General features: G+C 42.2%; 1 long non-coding RNA gene across 1 annotated transcript; it reads right to left on the bottom strand.

The window, feature by feature from the left end:
* Nucleotides 1–3119: 3119 nt before the first annotated feature.
* LOC115167553 (uncharacterized) lies at nucleotides 3120–6149 on the bottom strand. Its single transcript, XR_003870500.1, has 2 exons — nucleotides 5882–6149; nucleotides 3120–4552 (listed from the first exon to the last, which is right to left on the bottom strand). It is a non-coding gene; the product is annotated as an uncharacterized LOC115167553 (long non-coding RNA).
* Between the last annotated feature and the right edge of the window lie 18892 nt (nucleotides 6150–25041).

Genomic DNA, 25041 nt, shown 5'->3' with positions numbered 1-25041 from the left:
AACTGGGATGAGTCACAGAATGCCTACGGCAACAATAAACATTTTTTATGGGAACATCTTATTCCGAATTAAATTCACAAAGTTCTTATTTATTGTAACTGCCATATGCGTCTTTGGATTTTGAATATTGCTGTGCTGGTCAAGCAATGCTCTTGATGATTCAAGTGCTCCTCAATGTTGTAAACATTGGAATCCTATGTCATTGTTTTACAACTTTTGGTGCCAACATGGGTCCTATTACTGTAAAATTCTAAATCTTGAACCCTGCCAAACACTATATATCACTATATATCAATAGCTATGGGGGAGAAAATAAGGCAAAACATTCCTAACAGGTGCTTCTTGCATAAGGACATAACCAGTAAATGATGAGGTGACATATGAATACCACTCATAGATCATGTTGTTGCAATCCCTTCAAATCACTCTCGCATTTGTTTTTATTTCATATATTATATTTTTCTTTATTCAACATTGCACATACTCCGTTCGATGACATCTCATATTGCTGCCTACAAAAATGATATTGATGTAGAAAATCCAAAAGTCTGAAGATTTACCTAAATAAAAATGTAAAATTAAATTAAAAAAATAAGGGTAGGAAATGAACGAGCTCCAAAGATAGTACAGAGAGAAGAAGTAACCGCAAGAAAAGAATACAAACATCTCAGATTAGGATGCACTTTTCAAAAACAAAGAATCATGCAGAAAAAAAGCAAGGCTGACCAAAACATCGGTACTTTATCACATTTGGACTGTAGAAATATTACAACATCCTGAAATACACTTCTACGGAGTTGTTTTAATATCAACTTTAAGAGACAGTTGTAATTTGATTTTGCTCCCTTAATGACCCTCCAGTGTTCATGAAAATGAATGGTTCAAATACAGACACGTACTCGGACAGCATTAACATTTAGTTCCATTTGAACAGAAAAAAAACCCATGTCATTTAAATGTGAATGTTCACGGTAAACGTACTTAGTGATGGTACAATGATTCCATGGCTGAAACATATTACTGTAACCAAAACATACACACACACACTCCCTACATACGCCCACAAACACATAACATGCACACACATGTATTTTGACACAACACACACACACTTTCACACTCACCACATACGCTGCTGCTACTGTGTATTATCTATCCTGTTGCCTAGTCACTTTACCCCTACCTATATGTACAGCACATAGCTACCTCAATTACCTTGTACCTCTGCACATCGACTCGGTACAGGTACTCCCTGTATATAGCCATGTTATTTTTTATTTGTTATTCACTGTGTATTTTATTCCTTGTGTCACTATTTAAATGTTGTATTACATATTTTTTTTATCTTTAACTGCATTGTTGGGAAGGGCCCGTAAGTAAGCATTTCACTGTTAGTCGACACCTATTGTCTACGAAGCGTGTGACAAATAAAACTTGATTTGATTTGTATATGTTCGTTAAATGAATATATACAATGGACCCTTAGTAGCTACCCAATCTATACCTAAGAAGGCACGACTTTAAAATGTATACAATAGTTAAACGTGTCATTATAATGATTTTCACGTCATGAACTTGATTTGATTTGTATACGTTTGTTATATTTGGGGCCGTATGTATCAAGCATGTCAGAGTAGGAGTGCTGATAAAGGATCAGTTTTGCCTTTTAGATCACAATAAATAAGATAAACTGGAAGGGGGAACTGATCCTAGATCAGCACTCTGAGACACTTCGTGGAAATACGGTCCCAGGTTAGTGTTCAAAGACAGACCAGCTATAGTTGTCAATTTTCTGGACCTTTTCATTGTAACTAGTCAGACCTTGAAGCAGGCCTCATATCTATACTAAGGACACGTCTAGATACTGTAGGCAGGGCTAAGCCCCACCTTTGATATTAGGGCATTGTTAAAAGCCTTTTCTTTGACTTTGTCTTTTCAGTTCAGTCCAATCACAGTTATACTATTACCATAATATGTTACATAATGTAGTCAAATATCATTGTTGTGGTCTTGAGGCTACACAGGCTAAACCAATGACTTAGAATGTTTTTTTTGTGTGTTTTTTTTTCATTCTCGTCATTATGCGTAGTGCTTTAGGCCGGGACATAACACTGATTGATATTTTCAAAAGAAGACATCCCTTCGGAGTTATACTACGGATTGGGTAGATAACTAGGGAGAAGGTCAGCTTTGCTAACAGTATCTAACAGTATAGTGACATCGTAATATACTAGAAAAACTTGATATTGAAAGATACATCTTTCTCTTTGTTTTCCCTTAAGTTACTGCTTATTCAACTACAATTTGGGAATCCAGAGTATTTTAGCTTAACTATGGCAAAACACAACAACTTCTTGCTAGGCACATGAAATGATACCATTAACTAACTGCTGAGGGATTTTGCTTTAAACTATTACACTTTGACAGACATCAATTATCAGAATGTGCATGGGCTTTGTGTTTGCTTCAAAATGTAAAACAATGGGACTACGGGATCAGGGAATAAATACTTTTTCTGAAATCATTGGTAAATAACCAGTGATGCTAAAAGAATTTGATAACAAAGTACATTTTAGCAGAGGCTAGCATGGTATGTTTGATAGGGTTTTCTGAACATTGAGGAAAATCTTGACTACAGACCTTCAACTTTTTTTATAATAGAGGGATATAGCGTAACCAATAAGAATAGACGCGTATATGTGGAGTGGTGGTGGTGGTGGTGGTGGGGGGGGGGGGGGGGGGTACAATTAGGATTTTCTATGTAAGCAGATGAAGAACAGACACTGATATGAGAGCACTTTTCATCTCCAGATTCAAGTGTTCTATGTATTTTCAGACAGTACAAGGAAATATGTATGTTTTCTTTTCATGGAAGAGAATAGAAACGCAGTCCATTGTCCATGTAAATAATACTGTACATAATATTAGGTTCCACCCCTTTCAATAACAGAATAAGAATAAAAAACTCTGTGTTGTTGATGCACTGAAGCACTGTCATCATGGGCCGACATCACAACAATAGACAGCACGCCCAGGAGCGAGAATTACTAAGTTCTTGGCTGTTGACTGAACGTAAGAAAGATGGGCTTAAACATAAGATGGTATTTATGTTTTTTTTAAAAAGCAAACACTTGATTTGTCTGACAAAGCTGCAACAAGCAGGAAGTGCATACCACTATGTGTCTTTGAAAGCAGACCAAAAGAGAGCGGGCGGATTTTCTAGGAGCAGTTATATGAGAACGGCACAATAAGAAACTCAATTCTCAATTGAAAAATCTAAAATCTAAATTGAAGGGCAAAATCATGGATCTTGTCGGAGCAGCATCCACAACTTGTTCAATGTTCATGTAAATAAAAATGGAACATGACTTCTGAAGATATGAACATTGTTAACAGTCAAACTAAGTAGAATTGTCTCAAACGTCATGATTTTGCGACACATTGTTGGACACAGAAATATAAACATCGGCATATGTTCTATTCAATGTGTATCTATTTTCACAACATCTCCAGAGGAAGTGTACACCACGTAGAATAAAATCAGGGTTGAAACTTTGGTTAAGTAATAGTCAAGGCTAGGTTTAAAAAAATATATAACACACTTCCATGTTACTTTGCATACAGTTAACTTTAAATGGATCGAGGTTTGTGTCAACAAAGCAGCTGGTCAATTATATCACTAACATAATAAAATTTGCATCTTAGGGAAAACCCTTTGTGTCCCTTCGGTAGATCGTTCTGTGTGTTTGTGTATGTGTATGCGCACCTGACATCTTTTGTGTTTGAGAGTGTGTGAACAGATGCTTACAGTATGTGGGAAAAAAAGAGGACAAAAATAATCAGATATGTTTCATGTATATTGTAGAGTCATTTTGTCTCGTTTTTTGACTCCCGACTCCTTTCTGAATTGTAATATAGTTGTCATAACATGATGTTGTGAATTGAAAGACATTGTAGCTGGTAGCTGAGCGAGCAGCTCCGCCTCAAGCCAGCCTTATTTTGGTTGACAATACGAAACAAGATAAAAATAGATCAACTCATTCTGCTTGCTGCACGTAAGCAGAGAGAAACTCCACCGTTTGGTTATCAATGACACCTACAAAGCAGACCCAACTAAAACATTGTCAACATTACAACCAAACCATTTTTCTCTATCTTATTAAAATATTCACATCTGTTCCTTACAAGACACTGTTTCACACATAAAGAAAAACATATTTGAACTCGGATAAGTCTCTAGTTTCATCACTTCATATATAGGTATATATGTAATAATTAAGGCAATCATTTGGGCCATGACTTACTCATTTCCATGCCTCCAGGCTTTCTAGGAAAGATTTTTGTTCCTTGTGCGCTCCGTATAATGTCCCAATGTCTCATTTGTCCATTCAAACTTCTGACGTCCGATCGCTGGGTTCACTCTTGCAGTAGATCTGTGGTTATCGATGTCCGTTGTCTCACCCCAGATGACCAGTCATAATATCTGCTCTTTCTCTGCCAATTCCAAGAGTACCAGCCAGCACATCCTCTCCTAAGCCGTCAACTGATAGCACTGTAACAAAAGATAAACAGGACATGAATACCAGGTTATCATTCCAGGTTATCTGCAGATACCAGGTTATCAAAGACCATTCCAGGTTATCTATAAATACCAGGTTATCATTCCAGTTATCTACAAAGACCAATTTATCATTCCAGTTATCTACAAAGACCAATTTATCATTACAGGTTATCGTTACAGGTTATTTATGGGTACCAGGTTATCATTACAGGTTATCTAATACCAGATTATCATTCCATGTTATCTACAACTACCATTTAACATGCCAGGCGATCTAACAGCAGGTTATCAATACAGCATATACAATATCTATCAGGTTAGCAACTGGTGTCAGCGTTTCTGAACATGAAACCATTCCCACATTAGATCTCATGCGTACCAATGCAGCGCAGTCTCTTTTTTTAATTATGGCCCAGTGGAATATCTGCAGCATACCACAACAGATAACAATCGCCCTAGCTCGGCCATTAAGTCTGAGTTATCGGGTCCCGGACACCCTTTTGTCCTCCGTTCAGCTCGGAGCCAAACGCCTCATGTAGTTCCAAAACATTAACCTGGATTGCCAAAGGGTGGGAACTGGAGGCCAACATGGAGGGGTGCGTCGTTCCACTACTGGTGAACTGCATGCTCCCTCTGAGGCCAGGGCCTCATTGGGAAAATAAACCCAGATTTAAACATTTGGATAGATAAAATGTGTTATAGATCTTTTTTATTGCCTAGAGCATATCGTGAAAATTGACACGTCTCGCAATATCTATATATGAGACATCGATTGAATTAGCAATACAACTCCTGAGCATTTCTCTTCTTTTTCTGTGTAATGTAAATGTTCCTAATTTCATGTGTATTTATTTAATAGCTAAGACATGATCAATTCAAGACAGCCCTCTTCTTTGAATGAAACAGCTGGTGTTTCAGTATGTCAGTAATTGCAGGATTCCCAGATTCCTCACACTGTCTCGGCCTCGACCCAGACGTTCTGTGTTAACTCCAAGCTATGTCAGAGACTAGACAACTACGACTTTCTTACTGAGTGGTTGTGTTGTGAATGGTCAGGTTCAAGGACAGTCGTGTCTGTCCTTAGGCTGCTCTCCGAAATAACTGAATTAGCATTGCATCTATGTGACATGTCCTGCTGTCTCATTTTACAACACAAACTGTACATGGTTTCCATGCACTGAAGCCAGAACTACGAAATAGAAATAGGCTCCCATATTGACACATACAGACAATACATGAAACTCCTTCACATTCTCCTGCTACATTTTGTTTAAGGTGGCAACAATCAACATTTGTTATATTTTAATAAGTGAAACCTACCGTAAGCTATAAAGAGTGTTGTAGAGAGTTTCTTCTGATGACTTTATGGTTATTTTATGACTGGTTAATGCCACTTGTGTTTATCCTAAACCACTTATGGGTAAACATACCAAGTGTGTAAACATTATTGGACAAACAATTGACACACTAGTAGCAAAGTCCAGAACATAGGTCTAGGAGAAGCAAAAGTGTTAGCTTTTCACAGGTTTCACACTGGCTATACAATTACAATTATACAATGGATTATACAGTAGCTCCCCAGTCTATACCTAAGAAAGCACTACTTTCAAATGTATACATTGGCTAAACATGCCATTGTAAAGATGTTCATGCGTTTTATGAGCGTGATCACTCTTGTTTATGTGTCTCAATTCTTCAACACTGCCACATAAGTCTGCATAAATTCAAAGTGGAAATCCCAGTCTCAATTGAGCTAATTGTGCTGCCACAATACTATCATACAGCTACTGTATCCCCTGGAATGATATACTATCATTGATGATGACAACACTTAAAACTATTCCCCTGGATAGGTAGAGGAGAGGGAATGTAAACCTGTGACATCAGAGACTACTTTTGTCTAGAGTTGTCTTTTTCTCTGTGCTCCTTAAGTGTTATATGTGACAAACCTCACTCAATGAGCTGTATAGGGCCCTAAGCGAACAAGAAAATGCACATCCAGAGGCGGCACCTCTCGTGGCCAGGGATTTTAATGCATGGAAACCAAAATTAGTTTTACCAAATGTTTACCAGCATGTCACCTGTGCAACTAGAGGCGAAAATACTCTAGATCACCTTTCCTGAACACACATAAAAGCATACAAGGCTCTACCTCACCCTCCCTGAGGCCAATCTGAACATAACTCTATCCTCTTGATTCCTGCTTGCAAGCAAAATCTCAAACAGGAATTACCAGTGACTCGCTCATTGCGGAAGTGGTCCGATGAAGCGGATGCTAAGCTACAGGACGGTTTCGCTAGCATTCATCCGATAGCATTGAGGAGTTTACCACATCAGTCACCGGCTTCATTAATAAATGCATCAACGACATCGTCCCCACAGTGACAGTACGTACATATCCCAACCAGAAGCCATGGATTACAGGCAACATCCGCACTGAGCTAAAGAATAGAGCTGGTGCTTTCAAGGAGCGGGACACTAATCCGGACACTTATAAGATACCCTGCTACGCCCTCCAACGAACCATCCAACAGGCCAGCTTCTATCCCCAAGCCATCAATACAGGACCGAGATCGTATCCTGCTACACCGTGACAGGGCTTGCAAACTATCACGGATTACAAATGGAAACCCAGCTGAGAGCTGTCCAGTGACGAGGGCCTACCAACGAGCTAAAATTATTCTATGCTCGCTTTGAGGCTTGCAACACTGAACCATGCATGAGAGCACCAGCTATTCCAGAGGAATGTGTGATCACGCTCTCCAAAGCCAATGTGAGAAAGAACTTGTTTAAAGATAACATTCACAAGGCCGCAGGGTCAGATGGATTACCAGGACGCATACTCAGAGCATGTGCTGACCAGTTGGAAAGTGTCTTCAATTAAATTTTTAACCTCTCCCTGACCCAGTCTGTAATACCTACATGTTTCAAGCAGACCACCATAGTCCCTGTGCCCAAGAACGCCAAGGTAACCTGTCTTAATGACTATCGCCCCGTAGCACTCACATCTGTAGCCATAAAATGTCTACTCAAACAATTTGCATTGTGTGTCCCCCAACCCCTATTTTTATGCTGCTGCTACTCTCTGTTTATCATATATGCATAGCCACTTTAACTATACATTAATGTACATACTACCTCAGTTGGGCCGACCAACCAGTGCTCCCACATATTGGCTAACCGGGCTATCTGCATTGTGTCCCGCCACCCACCACCCGCCAAACCCTCTTTTACGCTACTGCTACTCTCTGTTCATCATATATGCATAGTCACTTTAACCATATCTACATGTACATACTACCTCAATCAGCCTGACTAACCGATGTCTGTATGTAGACTCGCTACTTTTATAGCCTCGCTACTGTATATAGCCTGTATTTTTACTGTTGTTTTATTTCTTTACTTACCTATTGTTCACCTAATACCTTTTTTGCACTATTGGTTAGAGCCTGGAGGTAAGCTTTTCACTGTAAGGTCTACACCTGTTGTATTCGGCACACGTGACAAATAAACTTTGATTTGATTTGATTTGAAAATGCTTTGTAAGGCTGGTCATTGCTCACATCAACACCATCATCCCAGACACCCTCCAATTTGCATACCGCCCCAACAGATCCAACGATAATGCAATCTCTATTGCACTCCACGCTGCCCTTTCCCACAAGGACAAAAGGAACACCTATATTGGAAAGCTGTTCACTGACGACATCTCAGCGTTCAACACCATAGTGCCCTCCAAGCTCACCTCTAAGCTAAGGACCCTGGGATTAAACACCTACCTCTGCAACACGATCCTGGACTTCCAGACGGGCCAACAACACATCCGCCACGCTGACCCTCAACACGGGGGCCCCTCAGGGGTGTGTGCTTAGTCCTCTCCTGTACTCCATGTTCACCCATGATTGCATGGCTGTGCACAACTCCAACACCATCATTAAGTTTGCAAAGGACACTGTGGTAAGCCTGACCATCAACGACGATGAGACAGCCTACAGGGAGGAGATCAGAGACCTGGCAGTGTGGTGCCAGGACAACAACCTTTCCCGAAACGTCAGCAAGACAAAGGAGCTGATCATGGACTACAGGAAACAGAGGGGCAAGCATGCCCCCATCCACATCGACGGGGCTGTAGTGGAGTAGGTTGAGAGCTTCAAGTTCCTTGGCATCCGCATCACTAAGAAATTATCATGGTCCACACACACCAACACAGTTGTGAAAAAGGCACGACAATGCCTTTTCCCCCTCAGGAGGCTGAAAATATTTGGCATGGGTCCTCAGATCCTTAAAACGTTCACCATTGAGAGCATTTTGACTGCCTGCATCACCACTTGTTATGGCAACTGCTTGGCATCTGACTGCAAGGCGCTACAGAGGGTAGTGCGGACGGCTCAGAGCTCCCTGACATCCAGGACTTCTATACCAGGTGGTGTCAGAGGAAGGCCCTAAAAATTGTCAAAGACTTCAGCCACCCAAGACATAGACTGTTCTCTCTGCTACCGCATGGCAAGCGGCACCAATACAACAAGTCTGGAACCAACAGGACACCCTGAACAGCTTCTACCTCCAAGCCATAAAATTACTAAATAGTCCGGGTAGCTATTGGTTAACTATTTAACTATTTGCATTGACACTTTTTGCACTAACTATTTTGACTCATCATATGTGCTGCTGTTACTGTTTATTATCTATTCTCTTACCTAGTCACTTTACCCCTATCTATATGTACATATCTACCTCAATTACCTTGTACCCCTGCACATCGACTCGGTACTGGCACCCCGTGTATAAAGCCAAGTTATCGATACTCATTGACTATTTATTCCTTGTGTTAATATTTGTATTTTATTTTTCTCTCTGCATTGTTGGGTAGGGCCTGTAAGTAAGCATTTAACTTACAAAGCATCTGAAAAATAACATTTGATTTGTTTTGAAACAAATTATATTAAAAAAATCAATTATATAATCAAATAAATTATATCAAATATACCAATAAATGTGAGGAGCAACATATATCGCTGACTGGACTTCCCCTTTAAGGGTTCTAATTACATTTTGTTGAAAAGGAACACTTTATTTGTACAGGGCTGAAGGTGACTAACGAGGGAAGTGCAGGGCTTAAATACCTATCGTCAGTCCCTTTACCCTGACAGAGATTGATATGAATATTTTGCCAAGGTCAAACAGGAGCCTATCAGCGTGCAACGAGGAGTGGATCTGTGTGCCCAACGACTTCAGAACCAAAGCTGATGCCATACATTTCTCCTTTAGCACAATACCGCAAATTCCACTTCGGTAACAATTTACTTAAAACCTGCAGGTATAATGCATTATGATGCAGTTATCATAATTCACCACAGAATACACATGAACTGTGACACTATTTGTTTTGTGTTTTCTTTTTGATTCTTCACTTTATTTATTATTAGTTTTTTTCTCTTTTATTTTGATATTTCTCCCCTGTGTACTGCTTGTATGTACTGATTCTACGTTACCTTATACTTAATATAATACAAGATAATTGTTCACAAAAATATATGCGGTTATCATGAGCAGTTGTCATAAGAACGAATGACCCCACTTAAATCTATTCTAATAATCTCATAATAAACCACATTAAATACCAGCCTGGTATTGGAGTAATCATTTCAGAAGTTCTAACTTCAAATATGAGACATTTTAAACTATTGACATGTGTTTTATGACGCAGCTAACTCCCAAACATAGCTTTCCAAGGAACAACATAACCGTAGTAACACTGTAGCAGCTCCTTTTTAAATTGCTGTGGAAAAGGCCAAGCTTGGGCTTTCGTCGAGCTGCAGCGGTATCACACCAACTGCTCCAAATAACAATAATAAAAAAAGGAAAAAACATTTCCTGGCCAGAGGAAAATCAAAACATGGCTTTAATAGAATGTTTTTCCCTGTGACATTTTATTTACAACCTTACTTCCGGCTTTTGGGAATCTGCAATACCAACAACATTCTTCTCGGATGCAGCTACATGCTGTGTTTCACCTGAGTCGAATGTGTGATGAATGCTGATTGGCTTGTTAGATTCCATGGAATGGGCTTGAAGTAGGCTAGTTGTTGTCATAGAAATAGAATGTGATTCAGGAAATAAGAGAGTAAGGAGGGGTTTGATGGGTTGATAGATTGGAGGCCCTGCATGAGGCGTCACAATTTAGACAAATCTCTCATGGGCTTTCCAGTGGATTGTTAAACATTTTAGAATGCTAAATGTAGTCTACAGTGGCCCAATAACAATTCTGGTGCCAAATGTAAGCTACCTGTAACATTTGGGGAGTTACAAATGAAACACTCTCCATCTTTTTACTAACAGACCAAGAACAAGGCCCAAGGGAGGAAAGGCATACAGAAGCACTGTAGAGGAGTGCTGTGACCTCTCATCGCGAAGAACAAGCGACAGTGTGCATTGTCCTGCGATGCGTACAGATCGGCGGCAGAGCTCTGCCATAATGTCCCCACACCTCCGTGACAACTTCAGGATGAAGTCGCAACTCCCCTAGTAGGAGGTTCCCCTTTCCATGTACCTTGCTCTACGTTTAAGGACATCTGGGCGCAATGCGCACATCTAGCGTGGTCCACGAAAGCTGCCATTGCACGGTCCACACCGAGGTAGGCAGCACATAACTGATGGGAATCAGAATGGGCCATGTAATTGCTGAAATTGCCAGGACAAGCCTTATTAGCCTTGCACTGCTTTCTCTCCCCCTTCCCTGATGACTTGGTCGTTAAACCTGTCGCCATCTCGTTTCGACCGGGAGGGAAGCGAAGGATACCCGCACCACAAGCTGCTATTCAACAAAGGTAAGATTAGCTGGAAGCCAGGTAAGCAGAAAAAGAAAGCTTTATTCACCAGGGGAGTGGGAAATAAAGTAATGATATATACTTTCAGGTTAGTGAAAGTAGCTCTAAGAGTGATGCTAGCTAATTAGCATGCTATTACCACCTGAGTGACGATGGGTAGCTTGCCACGCCAGCGGGTGTTAATACCATATGCCGACTCTGTGTTTAAACCAAGTAAGTTGAGGCAAAATGCACTGCTAGGCTTATCTTTCACAAGGGAACATAAAAGGGGATGGTGCCTCAATGTTGGGGTAACACACTTTGAAGAAACAACCCCACTCCTGTTAGCCAAACAAAACAAATGGTGGCTTAGCACGAAAGGTTGCTAGCTTTGACACGTGTGGTACGGTTCGCTATCTATCTAGATAGCTCGCTGAACTGTCGAGTGACCTAACTCTAAACGGTGGGAACCAACTTAGAGCTAGAGACCTTGAGTAGAAGCTACTAAAACTAGTGGAAACCTGTTCTTAGCGGGATGTTAAAGCAGTGGCTCTAGGGAGTCAACAGCACTAGTTGCATGCAGGCTGGCTACGTACTGTGGCTGGGTCGTTCCACCTAACTAAGAAATGATGAAGACAGTAAAGTACAGCTATTTGACAAGTCCATAATGCTCTTCAAAAATGTTTTTAGGATGAATGATGAACTTAAATGTTGTTGATAACTGCATATTTTTTTCCATAAAAGCACATGGATGTGTGTGAAATGGATGAGCAAAATTTGGGGATTTTGTCACAAGCTAGGTTTCCATCCAATTGGCGACAGATTTTCATGCAAATATTCTAAAATACTCATAAAGGAAATATGCACAATTGACCTATTTTAAGAAATGCCATTGGTTGGTGGATATAAAGTCTAAGATATTTGATAGGCTGATCCAGAATTTGTTACAAGAAATAATCACTGCCACCTGCTCAGGTTAGCATAGGGCTAAATGTGTCAGGTTGTGTAATTGGAACAGCTAACGTAGCGTTTGATCACATGCAAATAAGTCAACAATTTAATTGGCTGAGGAGCATTTTGAGGTCCAGGTTAAACTTAAACTTTTTCTAATGTTCGCAAGTAGGGACCCTGTGAGTCTCCTTAATGTACATATTGTCATGAATTTTACTTGTGATTTCAACTTGAATGTGTTATTGTGTATGTATTGTAATATCCATGTATTTCAGTATCTTTGAATGCCATGTGGATATCGGTAAAAACTTCAACTTGAACATCAGCTATGCGGGTGTCGGCTATCACCGGTTAACGCTTGATCTGATTGAATCTAGGCCTTGCCAAGTACAGGCGCATCCAAGCAGTGAACAAGAGGTCGGCCTATACAGTGTGTTTCACCATAACCTTACTGATCTAAATTACTTGTGAAGAATCTGCCTACCCTGCCTTTAAAAATGCAGATTTCTTGGTACCATAGATACGACAACCTCATAGGCAAAGCTTAATAATGACCAAAACCAAGACACATCTTTCTCAGATATAATTTGATACACTAACGTAGGGACCAAATCCCTTGAGCCAGTGACACAGACTGACTGATGAAATGTAGAATTATCTTGGACTGCTAAGAATTCTCTACAGCCGCATTCAGATTCTTTGAATTCGATCTCTATTGATGTTCAAGTGGCACGCATTTCAAGTGGATACAAACCGATATGGAGGGGACTGAAAACCTGAACTAATGGTGAGGATGCTGGCTGTCATGAAGGACTTCAAGACAATCGAGAGACTATAATGGAAACGCTAGGTAATGTAGTATGGAGAGAATTAAAACAGACAGCTTTAGAGACCCAATAGACACACGTAGCTCAGGGGGGGGGGGGGGGGGGGGGGGAGTGCAGCCTTCGCTTCCTGCACACTGACACTAATCCAAAGGCTGGGGGATTCTTTCCTCATTCCCCTGCAGGCACTGCTCTCAGATCAGTCCTGACATTCACAGTCACACAAAGCAGACTATAAATATGCAGGCCACACACAAACACACGCGCACGTACGCGCACACACAAATAATCAACGTTCGGTTCACCATTCTCAAACTCATTTTAAGCCCACAGCCGCCAAATTTTCCACTGAAAATATTCAGACGTCGTTTCGCTACGGTTCATCAATGCAGATTTATCTGCAATGTACTCTTTTGCTGGCATGGTTGAGTACCCACACAGACGCTGTTGTTTCTTTTTCTCATTGGCTGTGCTGTGTTGGTCAGCTGTGCTGGCCAAGGCAAACAAGCGTGGCGTATGTGACGGTTGTGGGACTCAAGTTGATTCAAAGCGACAAAGGGGGGGGGGGGCGCCACTCGGAAAGCACATGTGCAATGCACTGTGAGTCATATTACACCATGACAGACCATCACGGCGAATTAAAGGCATGGCGCTGGCGGGGTGGCGGCGGTCAGAAAACATCATTAATGCAAAGACGCCCTCGTCCCCTGTAAACAAGCTCTGTGCACACGGGATGGCAGGACTGGCGAGAGCAGATCTACGAAATACGGTGTTTATGAGTAATTCACTACAAGCCGACTGAGGGTGCTTACACAGCCGCAACTCAAACCACTTCAGTCCCACAAAAGCTTTTTTTGTTGGAACATCGCTGTGAGGTTGAATAAACTATGTTTAGACACTATTCTACTGGCTTACAAGTGGAAAGTAAACCTGGCTACAGTTGTCAGGTTGCTAGGCAGTGACGAACGCTCCAAATGCACTGTGTTTATGGAATGTAGGGAGGTCATTGCTGGTATAATAGAATTCCATAGCTAATACATGCCAAAGATATTGAAATAATAACAAATAAACACAGCTATACCACAGTTATACATGTGCAATTCTACCATGATTGTGCCACATCTTACAAGTCGCAGACACATTTTTAAAGGACCAGGGCATCATTACTGGCACAGAGTGAGAGGTTCAACCATGAATAACTAATAATTATACATTATTGCACCAACTCACAAGGGCAAACCGTAGAATTTCTGTGCATGTCTACCATTTAAGCTTAGGAAGGATATACTACTATTAAGGGCCATATTTATAAAGTGTTGACAACCAAGGACAAAGTTTACACCTGTTTGCTCAGTTGGGGTTAAAATACCTCCCTAAAAACTAGAAACAAAACATCCAAATGTGAGGATAGAGGATTGCGAAAGCACTAGCAGGACAACCCTGCATCGTGTGAAACTACAGCCAAAATGGGAAAGTTCAGCTAGCATGTCTGATTCTCAGGCCTCGACAGCCAAAAGCAGAAACGGTAACATGTCTGATTCTCAGGCCTGTACAGCCAAAAGCAGAAACGGTAACATGTCTGTGACTCCCTAGCAGAGGAGAAATGCCAGAATGGTTGATTTATAGCCTCACTTGCCACATAATAAATCACACAGATGCAGCTGAAACAAAAATGATATCAGCAGTCATGTCTACCCAGACTTCCAACCCTCCTCTTCGAATGAATTTATACTGTCAATGACCTTCATCCATATGAGAATGATAAAGCCATTTGTTTCCAATGGATTGCAACTCATACAAATGATCTGTTTATGAATGCCGTTGTTTGTGTGTGTGTGTGTGTGTGCGCGTGTATGTGTGTGTGTGTCAGTAAAGTATTGCGTTAGCGTGCAGTAGGTCCCTGGTTTTACCGCAGTTACAGTTAGGCAGCAAACCCACAAATATGCTAACACTGGTGTCAGAAGTGGGATGGATGGCCGTGGTCAGGTATTTTACATGAATGTTATATGACCAATTAGGGCATGACCTTAATGAAGTCGCAAGATCGAATCTGGCTCACACGAGTGGCATGATCGTTATTGCTTTTCCATTCCTCTTCATTACCACAACTCTGCCTGCCTATTGGATCATATTACGCTGGGGTCACTAGACACAGCTTTCTTTCTAACGCCTTTGGCCACAAGTGCCTTTCCTGACCGCACAGCACTGCTGAAGCTCCTTTGCCTAATCTTACAATAACACTTGAGAACAACTTAGTCCTCTTTACCTACCACAGAAGGCCAATGCAATAAACAACCGTTTTGATTTAGCGACGCCGGTTGGCCACGCTTTACATTAAGCATAACTTATAGTAAATAAAGCAAGAAATGGATGGACGACCCACTTACACACATTAAGTAGAGAGTTCGGGTCAAGCAAGCAACTCATAGGACATGACACACATAAATAAAGTCAAATGCAAATGAAAAGTGCACTGTGCAGTCCATTTGGCGTGAATAGTGAGAAAAAAACGAATTTCGTAATTATCTTGTGCCCGGAATCCGGTAAGCCATGAAACGCTGCCCAGGCGTCTGGACCTGACTGAAACATTTGGACTTCATTAATGAGAAGGAGAAGGTGGACGTGGGGGGGGGGGGATGATTAAGGGGGTGCTGTGAATGAGAACAGCTGAGAAAAACACATAAAATTGTTGGTTTGCTCTCTTTCTTGGCTTATTCCATTGATTACCTAGTGTGGGTTAACTGCAAAGGAGCTGGGAGCGCGGGTGAGCGCCATTAGCCAGTGTGATTGATTACACAATGATTGTTCACACAGAAACTTTCTGGAATTTTCTAACCATCTTAAGATAAATGCACTAATTGTAAGTCGCTTAGAGGGTCTGCTAAATGACTAAAAGGAATCCGCTGCAGAATAAATACCCTTCCCTCAATAATAGCATCTAACAGATGTAGCCCTTTGTAACAACCAAATGGTTTTGCTGTAACACTCGAGAACTTCCTAGAAGTGATCATATTAGTCAGAACCACAGGTCTCCAGTGGCTATCCGAATGCCAAGGAACCAATCTGAGCAGCATTACTTGATTGATGGGCGGTAAGGAAAGTCGATAAAGGAGTGTGCGGAGACGTTTTGAAAACCAGTACAAAATTTCAACGTGGGCGAGAACAGTATTTACGCTGTCCCAGTCGGGAGCTAAAACCCAGACAGACATGTATAAGGAGGAGGTCAGTAGGTGGTGACAGTGCCATGTTCAGGAGCGTTGGGATAGTTAGAATAGGTTAGTTCCATCAGCCAGAGTGCAAAACACACGTTACACTGGTGTACTGTGTCGCTAGGCCTAGGGTAATACGGTTACTATTCCACTGTTTTTACACCGTTACTCTAACCTTCAAATTCACAAAAGTTGTGGGGGGGATACATCTCAAAAACAAAACAAACACAAAGAAATACAGGTACACACCCAAACAATAACAAACACACGCTTCCTGTGCGTCCATAGCTGTGCGAAATGTTGCTGCCCGACATAGAAATGATAGCGAAGTGCCATATTTTAACACGTGGCGTTGCAACTCCGAAAGTGTGATGAATAATGCAACCCCAACACTGAGAGTTAAACCACACTCCCCAGTCAGAGGACAGAAACCACTTAAGGGCACAACATGTAACACATCAAAAAGGACCGGAAAAGTGATATTAAGTGTTTCCCCGCTATTGCTGAATTGCAGTTGGATTTCAGACTCCAACCCACACTTGCTGTAACTGCTAGATGGAGTCACAAAATAAATCTCTCGTATATTAAGCGTTGCAGTCTGCCAGTGGTTTGTTTGGGGGAAAACTGCACATATTTTCCAAACAGAGGGTGAGAGTTGGAAAAACAGACTCTCAAAACACTTAAAAATACACATATACAGATGAGCGTACAGACACACACACGCACAGGCACTTTACTCCGACACAGTATACATCAGAAAATTCCAGTCCCGGTTGCTATGACAATGCTTACACCACAAATGTTCTCCTCTGCAGCTTATCGTGGCCCCCAGCACCCTTGGGAAAAGTGTTTTTAACTTTATGCCTGGGAACATAACAGTGGAAAAGCATAAGCCTCAAGTGATTGATCAACTCTGATTGCCCAATTTGGGTTCCAAATTCTAGAGCCTGCTATACAGTTAAACCTTCCAGATGTTAATATTCCCAATTATTTCAAAAAGCAATTTGGAAATGATGTAATACTCAATGATGAAAGTATGAAAGGGTCATGTGTTTGAGCTTTTGTTGGCATATGTATTGAGAAAACCAGAACTCTCATTGAATAGGAGCTATTACAGTGTATTACAGATCTTTATCCTCCTCTTTTGAACTTACATCAAGACAAAGGTAATCTCGTGCCACAAGATTCTCTCTGTTCTCTGTCATGACATCCCTTAGTGTGTCTTTACAGAATAAAGATAGCTGGCAATGCAACAACAAATGGCATCAAGACAGGTTATTTTCAAAATACAAAATCTCTCCCCAGCACAGCAGGAAATGCTATCAGCTATTTATAGCCTCAAACGTGCAATTTTTCAGCCGGCACTCAAGGGAGGGCACAAAGTCCCAATTAATTCACCGGAAACTCACCAAGGCAAACAGTGAGATTACTAATGATAAGGCGGATGCTCAAATACAAGCTAGAATATTTTTTTTTTATCTCAAAAGGCAGCCAGTACCACAGCCTCGCAGATGGGTTGTACAACAAAGGTGTTTGACCTTACTATTATTAGTCTCTTAAACAATAGCAGTCAACAACAAATGATTATTGTTTAGTAGACTATGCGTAATAGGCTGCGGGAAGGAAATTGGACAGTTTTAAGTGGATAATGTGGAGAATGGAGAATTCTTTGTGACCTTTTAGAGTGGGATAAATGTTAATGAACAGCATTTAAGCCACTTCATTCTGTCACGGTTGTCGTAAGAACGGGACCAAGGCGCAGCGGATGTTGAGTTCCACATATTAATTTCAAAGTGAAACTTTAAGCAAAAGCAAATAAATCAATAAATGAACAACGAAACGTGACTACGTGGTGCACATGCACAAACACAAAACAATATCCCACAAACACAGGTGGGAAAAATAGCTACTTAAATATGGTCCCCAATTAGAGGCAACGATTACCAGCTAGCTGCCTCTAATTGGGAACCAAAGCAAAACACCAACATTGAAATGTTAAACTAGAACACCCCCTCGTCACGCCCTGACCTACTACACCATAGAGAAACAAGGGCTCTCTATGGTCAGGGCGTGACAGTACCCCCCCCCCCCCCCCCAAAGGTGCGGTCTCCGGCCGCAAAACCTGAAACCAAATGGGAGGGTTTGGGGGGGGTGACTAGTGTTGGTGGCGGCTTCGGTGCGAGTCGTAGCCCCCCCCAGGCCCCGGATCCGACCATGGCGCCGGGCTGGACAATGTGCCTGGACTGGGCATCGGTGCAGAAAAGGGCTCCGGCCCTGGAGCTGGGTTGGACGCCGTGCCTAGACTGGGCATCGGTGCAGAGGAAGGCTCCGGCCCTGGAGCTGGGTTGGACGCCGTGCCTAGACTGGGCATCGGCGCAGAGGAAGGCTCCGGCCCTGGAGCTGGGTTGAACGCCACGCCTGGACTGGGCACCGGCGCAGAGGAAGACTCCGGCCTTGGAGCTGGGTTGAACGCCACGCCTGGACTAGACACCGGCGCAGAGGAGGGCTCCTGCCATGGAGCTGGACTGGACGCCATGCCTGGACTGGGCACCGGCGCTGAGGAAGGCTCCGGCCTAGGAGCTGGACTGGATGCCGTGCCTGGACTGGGCACCGGCGCAGAAGAAGGCTCTGGCCTTGGAGCTGGACTGGACACCGTGCCTGGACTGGCCACCGGCGCAGAGGAAGGCTCCTGCCCTGGAGCTGGACTGGACGTCTTGCCTGGAAGCTCCGGACCGTGGACCGTCGCAGGAGGTTCTGGACCGGGGACCGTCGCCGGAAGCTCTGGACTGTGAACCATCGCCGGAACCTCTGGACTGTGAATGCGCACTGGGGGCCTAGTGCATGGAGCCGGTACAGGTGGCACCGGACTGGTGACACGCACTTCAGGGCGAGTGCGGGGAGCAGGCACAGGACGTACTGGACTGGGGACACCACTTCAGAACGAGTGTGAGGAGGAGGCACAGGACGTACCGGACTGGGGAGGCGCACTGGAGGCCAGAAGCGTGGAACCGGCCCAGGTTGCACCAGACTGCTAACCGGATCCTCTGGTTGGATGTTGAACAGAACACACAGAGCACAACATCTCTCTCATCTCTCTCTCTCCCAACTTCCCCATTGCCTCCCTGACGGTCTCTGGCTCTTCAGGGCGAGTGCAGGGAGCAGTCACATGACATACCGGGCTGGGGAGGCGCACTGGAGATCTGGTGCGTGGACCCGGCACAGATGACACCGGACTGATGACCCGATCTTCAGCCCGCCTGCGCTGCAGCCTACTCTTCGCCGAAATCATTCTCCGATATCCTTCTTCACATTGCTCCATCGACTCCCAAGCGGGCAATGGCTCTCTCCTTGGGTCGACCGACCACTTCTCTATCGCCTGCTCCATATGCTCTGGCTCTTCCCGCGGCTCAGCCTGCCACCCCTTGTGCCCCCCCCAAAAAAAATCTTGGGGTTGTCCTTGGGCTTTCTGTGGCCGCGAACCCTGGCATCGTCGCTGTCCTCCATTATTACCTTCCGTCTGCCGCCAAAGAAGGGTTTCGCATCCACCCATCACTTCTTCCCATGTCCAAAACTCCTTTACCTGGTGGATACGCTGCTTGGTCCTCTATTGGTGGGATATTCTGTCACGGTTGTCGTAAGAACGGGACCAAGGCGCAGCGGATGTTGAGATCCACATATTCACCACAAAGTGAAACTTTAAGCAAAAGCAAATAAATCAATAAATGAACAACGAAACGTGACTACGTGGTGCACATGCACAAACACAAAACAATATCCCACAAATACAGGTGGGAAAAATAGCTACTTAAATATGGTCCCCAATTAGAGGCAACGATTACCAGCTAGCTGCCTCTAATTGGGAACCAAACCAAAACACCAACATAGAAATGTTAAACTAGAACACCTCCTCGTCACGCCCTGACCTACTACACCATAGAGAAACAAGGGCTCTCTATGGTCAGGGCGTGACACATTCAGGATATTGCAGATTTGATCATTTCTTTACAGCTCGGTCATTTTGTTAAATGCAGATGTTTTGTTACTTTTGGAACATTGAAAGAGTAGGTCTAATTCTACATAGGACATAGAGGGGCGGTTTCCTCGAACACAGATTAAGCTTAGTTCTGGACTAAAAATCTGGGTACAGGAAACCAACCCAAAGAGTACCGTGTGCATCTTCAAGTATTTCTTGACATGCAGTGAAAAGTACAGTAGACTGGCTGTGTGATCTGTTAATCGATGTCAAATGGTTAGAACGTATTGATAAAACCATTAACATCATTACACTGCAACTAACTACTGTACAACCAGCTACCAAGTATACAAAGAAAAGGCTGCTAAGCTAATTGGAATTAAGGATCGAAGATCCCTTTATAAATCACCAATAAAGAAGAAACAAATAATACTTTGTCTTTCATCATGTGTACGTTACCTAGTAATTGCTGGATAAACGTAACTGCTGTATAATCATTTACTCTAGAGATCAATCTTTAATCATTCTCTTTCCACCTGCAGGTGCAGCAGAGTTGTTTCTCAAGTATGGGTAAAAAGGAAGAAGAAAGAAGAAAATAACAAATAAACCATTTGTTATTTATAAAAAATGGAGATGGAATTTTCCATCACCAGAGCAGTGTTTTAACGTGCCAGCTGTAGAATACCTCTGACGAATGAGCAGAAAACCATGACTGTATAAAAACCAAGACTTGGCTTGAGGGAGAAAGGACTTACTGTTAGTGGCTCGAGAAGTAAAACAAAATCCTAAAAGAGAACTTTGTCGTTTCCTGCGTAATCCACCAAAGAAGTGAACGCCTTCCCAAAATAATTCTGTGAATCTGGCCAAATAAAATTTTAAGACATACAAAGCCCTTGAGCACTGACGGTTACTTTTAAAGAGAAGTAGCATGTTTTGCCAAGGGGCATATCTGCAAGTCTCCATCAAAACCTCTGAGGAAGCCAAAACCAATAATATTTTACCATTCAACTGCTTACTGGTACATTTTTGTAACATGAGTTTTATAAAATCAAAGACAAGGATAATAGTAAAGCAAAGATTCCACAACGGCTCCTTAAGGAAATTATATCCTAAACATTTATGGTTGGGGTAATGACATGTCTATGTTATCAGACGAAGCCGTGAGAGACTCAAGAAGTAAATAAATCATTAAACTATGGATGTTATGGCATCAGCAAAATAAAGTAAACAACAGCATTCTCCACCCCTCAGCAGTATTTCTGTAACTATTTACCTCGGTTGGTTTAAAAACAGCTCCCTTTGACTCTCTACTGGACCAATTACGACCATGAGTTTCAACTTTTTCTTTAAGACGGCCAACTGATTTTGGGTAACACTACATTTAAGCATATTTTATAAAGGGTTTATAAAGGGATTGTAAGTAGCGTATGGACTGTTCATTAATAATTTATGGTTAATAATAAGCAGTTATAACTAATATTAGTCTCACAATTTGTCAATCAAAACTTCAATGAGTATAATACATAGTCAATAAACCACTTACAAACCCTTTACAAAGCATACCTCGATGATGTAAAGTGTTACCTGGTTTGAATCATTTCACTTTTGAGAAAATATGATTCGGCTTGCTTCCCTTGACCTAAGCATATCTTTGAACAAAACCACGTGGTATGTCAAGCACAATAACAATAAGGGTACTCTTTCATTTATCAGAATGTTCATCATTTTTACTAAAGACCAACTCCCATGCACTTTATGCGGGGGATCTTGGTCTTTGTAGTCCTCCGGGTTGCCTTCTGAGTCATCAACAGTGAGTGGAGGCCCCTGTAGGCTGGCTCCTTGTGTACACACGCATGCACACACACACACACACGCACTCACACATGCACCGATACACCCCGGGCCCTGGAGAGCTAGCATTAGTCACTCCACATAAAAGCTTCCAGTCACTCCAAAGCAGGAGAGCACAGAGAGCGAGTGGGAGACTAGGTCTACTTGGTCTCCATTTATGGCAGCCATTTTGGCTCCACCTGGACTAAAGATGCCACTGCTTTGATTTTGGGAATACAGGCTTACGTTTATATAAGCTGATCAATACAGAGGGAGGCTCTGATCACGTATCACGGCTCATCCAGGATTGATGGCTTCAACGTGGCCTTGATTAGCCATGAGTGAAAAATGACTATGCTTGATTACATATATCCCTGACTAGGAACATGATCATGTTGCTCATTACATTTCATTACATATGGTATCCAATGTAAAACGTGTCCTTGTTACCGTAATCGAATTGTAAACCGTGATTTTACTTAGGATGAAATCATGGAAAAAGAAACTAATTAAGTGGTTTACCTTCTTCACGTACAAATAACCTTGTTGCATTATCTAGGTCTAGGATCTATTTTGAAGCAACCCACATTTGTAATGTGTAACATTTACACTATAGGCCTTCATTATATCAACTGCTATTCAAAACTGCATCTACTTGACCTTTTTACCTTGTTGCTTTACCTGATTGTTCGACCCCGCGCAATCAAGCTCGCATTTGAACCCCTACGTGAAAAGTTTACACTGCACAGCTCGTGTGACGTTGTCTGTTAGGTGTTGACGACAACCGGCGAGACCCCGCTTACTCATTCCTTACTCATCTCAACGCTCCGTTCAAGACTCCCAAAGCTGATGACACATCTGGAGCCACTAAAGTTGACCAGCAGGCCGCTAGGCTCCCAGCCACCAGCCCGCGTTGTCGGGCTGGGAAGAATTCTTTTTTTTATGGTTGAGCAGCTGTTGCATTGCATTAAATCTCGAGCTTGTTAATATACTACCACTGCATCTCTGCAGGGCCTTCGCTTGCACCCCTAGGGACAACCAAGTCTGAGTAAGACTTCATGTGACAATTCTGGGAAGTGCTTACCTGTCCGGGCGGTGTGCTAGGATTTCATTTCCTCCTGCCCCAGTTTTACATGCGTGACTCCAAACTTGAGTCTATTCTATGGACAATATACACACTTCCCAGCTACGCTCATGAAGACTACACAAAGATTCATAAAGACAAAGACTTTGTAGCATTGTTGTGCCAATTTATGTCACCTTACCGTAAGTCATGCTTTTTCATTACTCTGTAATAAGAGTGTAACTACTGTCATTACACCGTAGCGTCGCGCAACAACCGTTATCTCCATACACGTGAGTCAGGAAACCCTGAAACCCTACACTAAAGCATATGTGTAACTAGCGACATTATCTACACGTCTAGAATGAGGTAACATAATCGACTCCTGCGCGCACTGTCAGATTAATTCAACTCATTGGAAAGATCCACTGTGAGATTTTGTGTTGTTAACAAAGACTCAGGTTGCTATCTTTCAATGGAGGCATATTATGTAACTTCAACATTGAAACCCCAAAGGGGGGGTTCCATTTACACAGAGGTTAGTCTCCTAAAGCTCCCACGTGTACATTAGTCAATCTCTTCCGCAATTGAGAACTACAGTAGGATTGTTTCCATACAGATCAGCCTTTCCGTTTCCACGCACACACAATATTTGTGTAACTTAGAATTGCAATGCAGTACGACATAACATAGTCTATAAATATGGCAGAGGGAGGCCCAGACATACTGCACATGTCCAAAGAGTCCTCTGTAGCTCAGCTGGTAGAGCATGATGCTTGCAACACCAGGATAGTGGGTTTGATTCCTGGTACCACCCGTATGTAAAATGTATGTACAAATGAAAGTACTCAGACCCCTCTGAATTATTTTATTGTGTTACAAAGTGCGATTAAAATGTACTTTTTGGTCAAAAATATACGCAAAATACTCAAATGTCAAAGTGGAAGGAAAATGCTTTTTTTTTTAAAGATTCTTAAAAAAGTCAATAACTAAAAATAGTTGTTGCATACAGTAAGTAGTCAGCCCCTTTGTTTAGGCAGGCCTGAATTACTTCAGGAGTAAAATTTGGCTTAACAAATATTAATAAAAAGTTACATGGACTCGCTCTGTGTGAAATAATAGGGGTTGACATTATTTTGTAATTGCTAACCCTTCCTCACATACATACAACATCTGTAAGGTCCCTCAGTCAAGTATTGAATTTCAAGCACAGATTCAACTACAAAGACCAGGGAGCTTTTTGAAAACCTCATAAAAAAGGACAGGTATTGGTAGATGGTTAACAATAACAAATCAGATATTGAATATATTTTTAAGCACGTTCTAGTTAATAATTATGCTGTGCATTATGTATTAAACCACACAAACACCTCAAAGATACAGTCATCCTTCTGAACTGAGCTGCAGGACAGGAATGAAACTTCTCAGGATTGTTATCATGAGGCCATTGGTGATTTTAAATCAACTACAGAGTTAAATGGCTGTGATGGGAGAGATCTGAGGATGGATCAACAGAGTGAAAAGAAGAACACAAATATACAAAAAAAACATGTATCTTGTACACAACAAGGCCGTAAGTAATACCGCAAAAAACGAATACACATTTTGGCCTAAATGCAAAGCCTTATGTTTGGGGCAAATCTAACACAACACATCACTGAGTAACTGCATGGTGGTGGCTGCATCATGGTATGGGTATGCTTGTCATCGGTAAACGCTTGGGAGTAAAAAGAAACTGGACAGGATTAAGCACAGGCAAAATCCAAGAGTAACCCTGCTTTAGTCTGCTTTAAACCAGGCACCTTTCAGCTGGACAATAACCTA

This window comes from Salmo trutta, chromosome 29 (assembly GCF_901001165.1).
Source record: "Salmo trutta chromosome 29, fSalTru1.1, whole genome shotgun sequence".
Taxonomy (NCBI): domain Eukaryota; kingdom Metazoa; phylum Chordata; class Actinopteri; order Salmoniformes; family Salmonidae; genus Salmo; species Salmo trutta.
The sequence above is the reverse complement of the archived record's forward strand: the minus strand, read 5'-3'. Positions and strand labels throughout refer to the sequence as shown.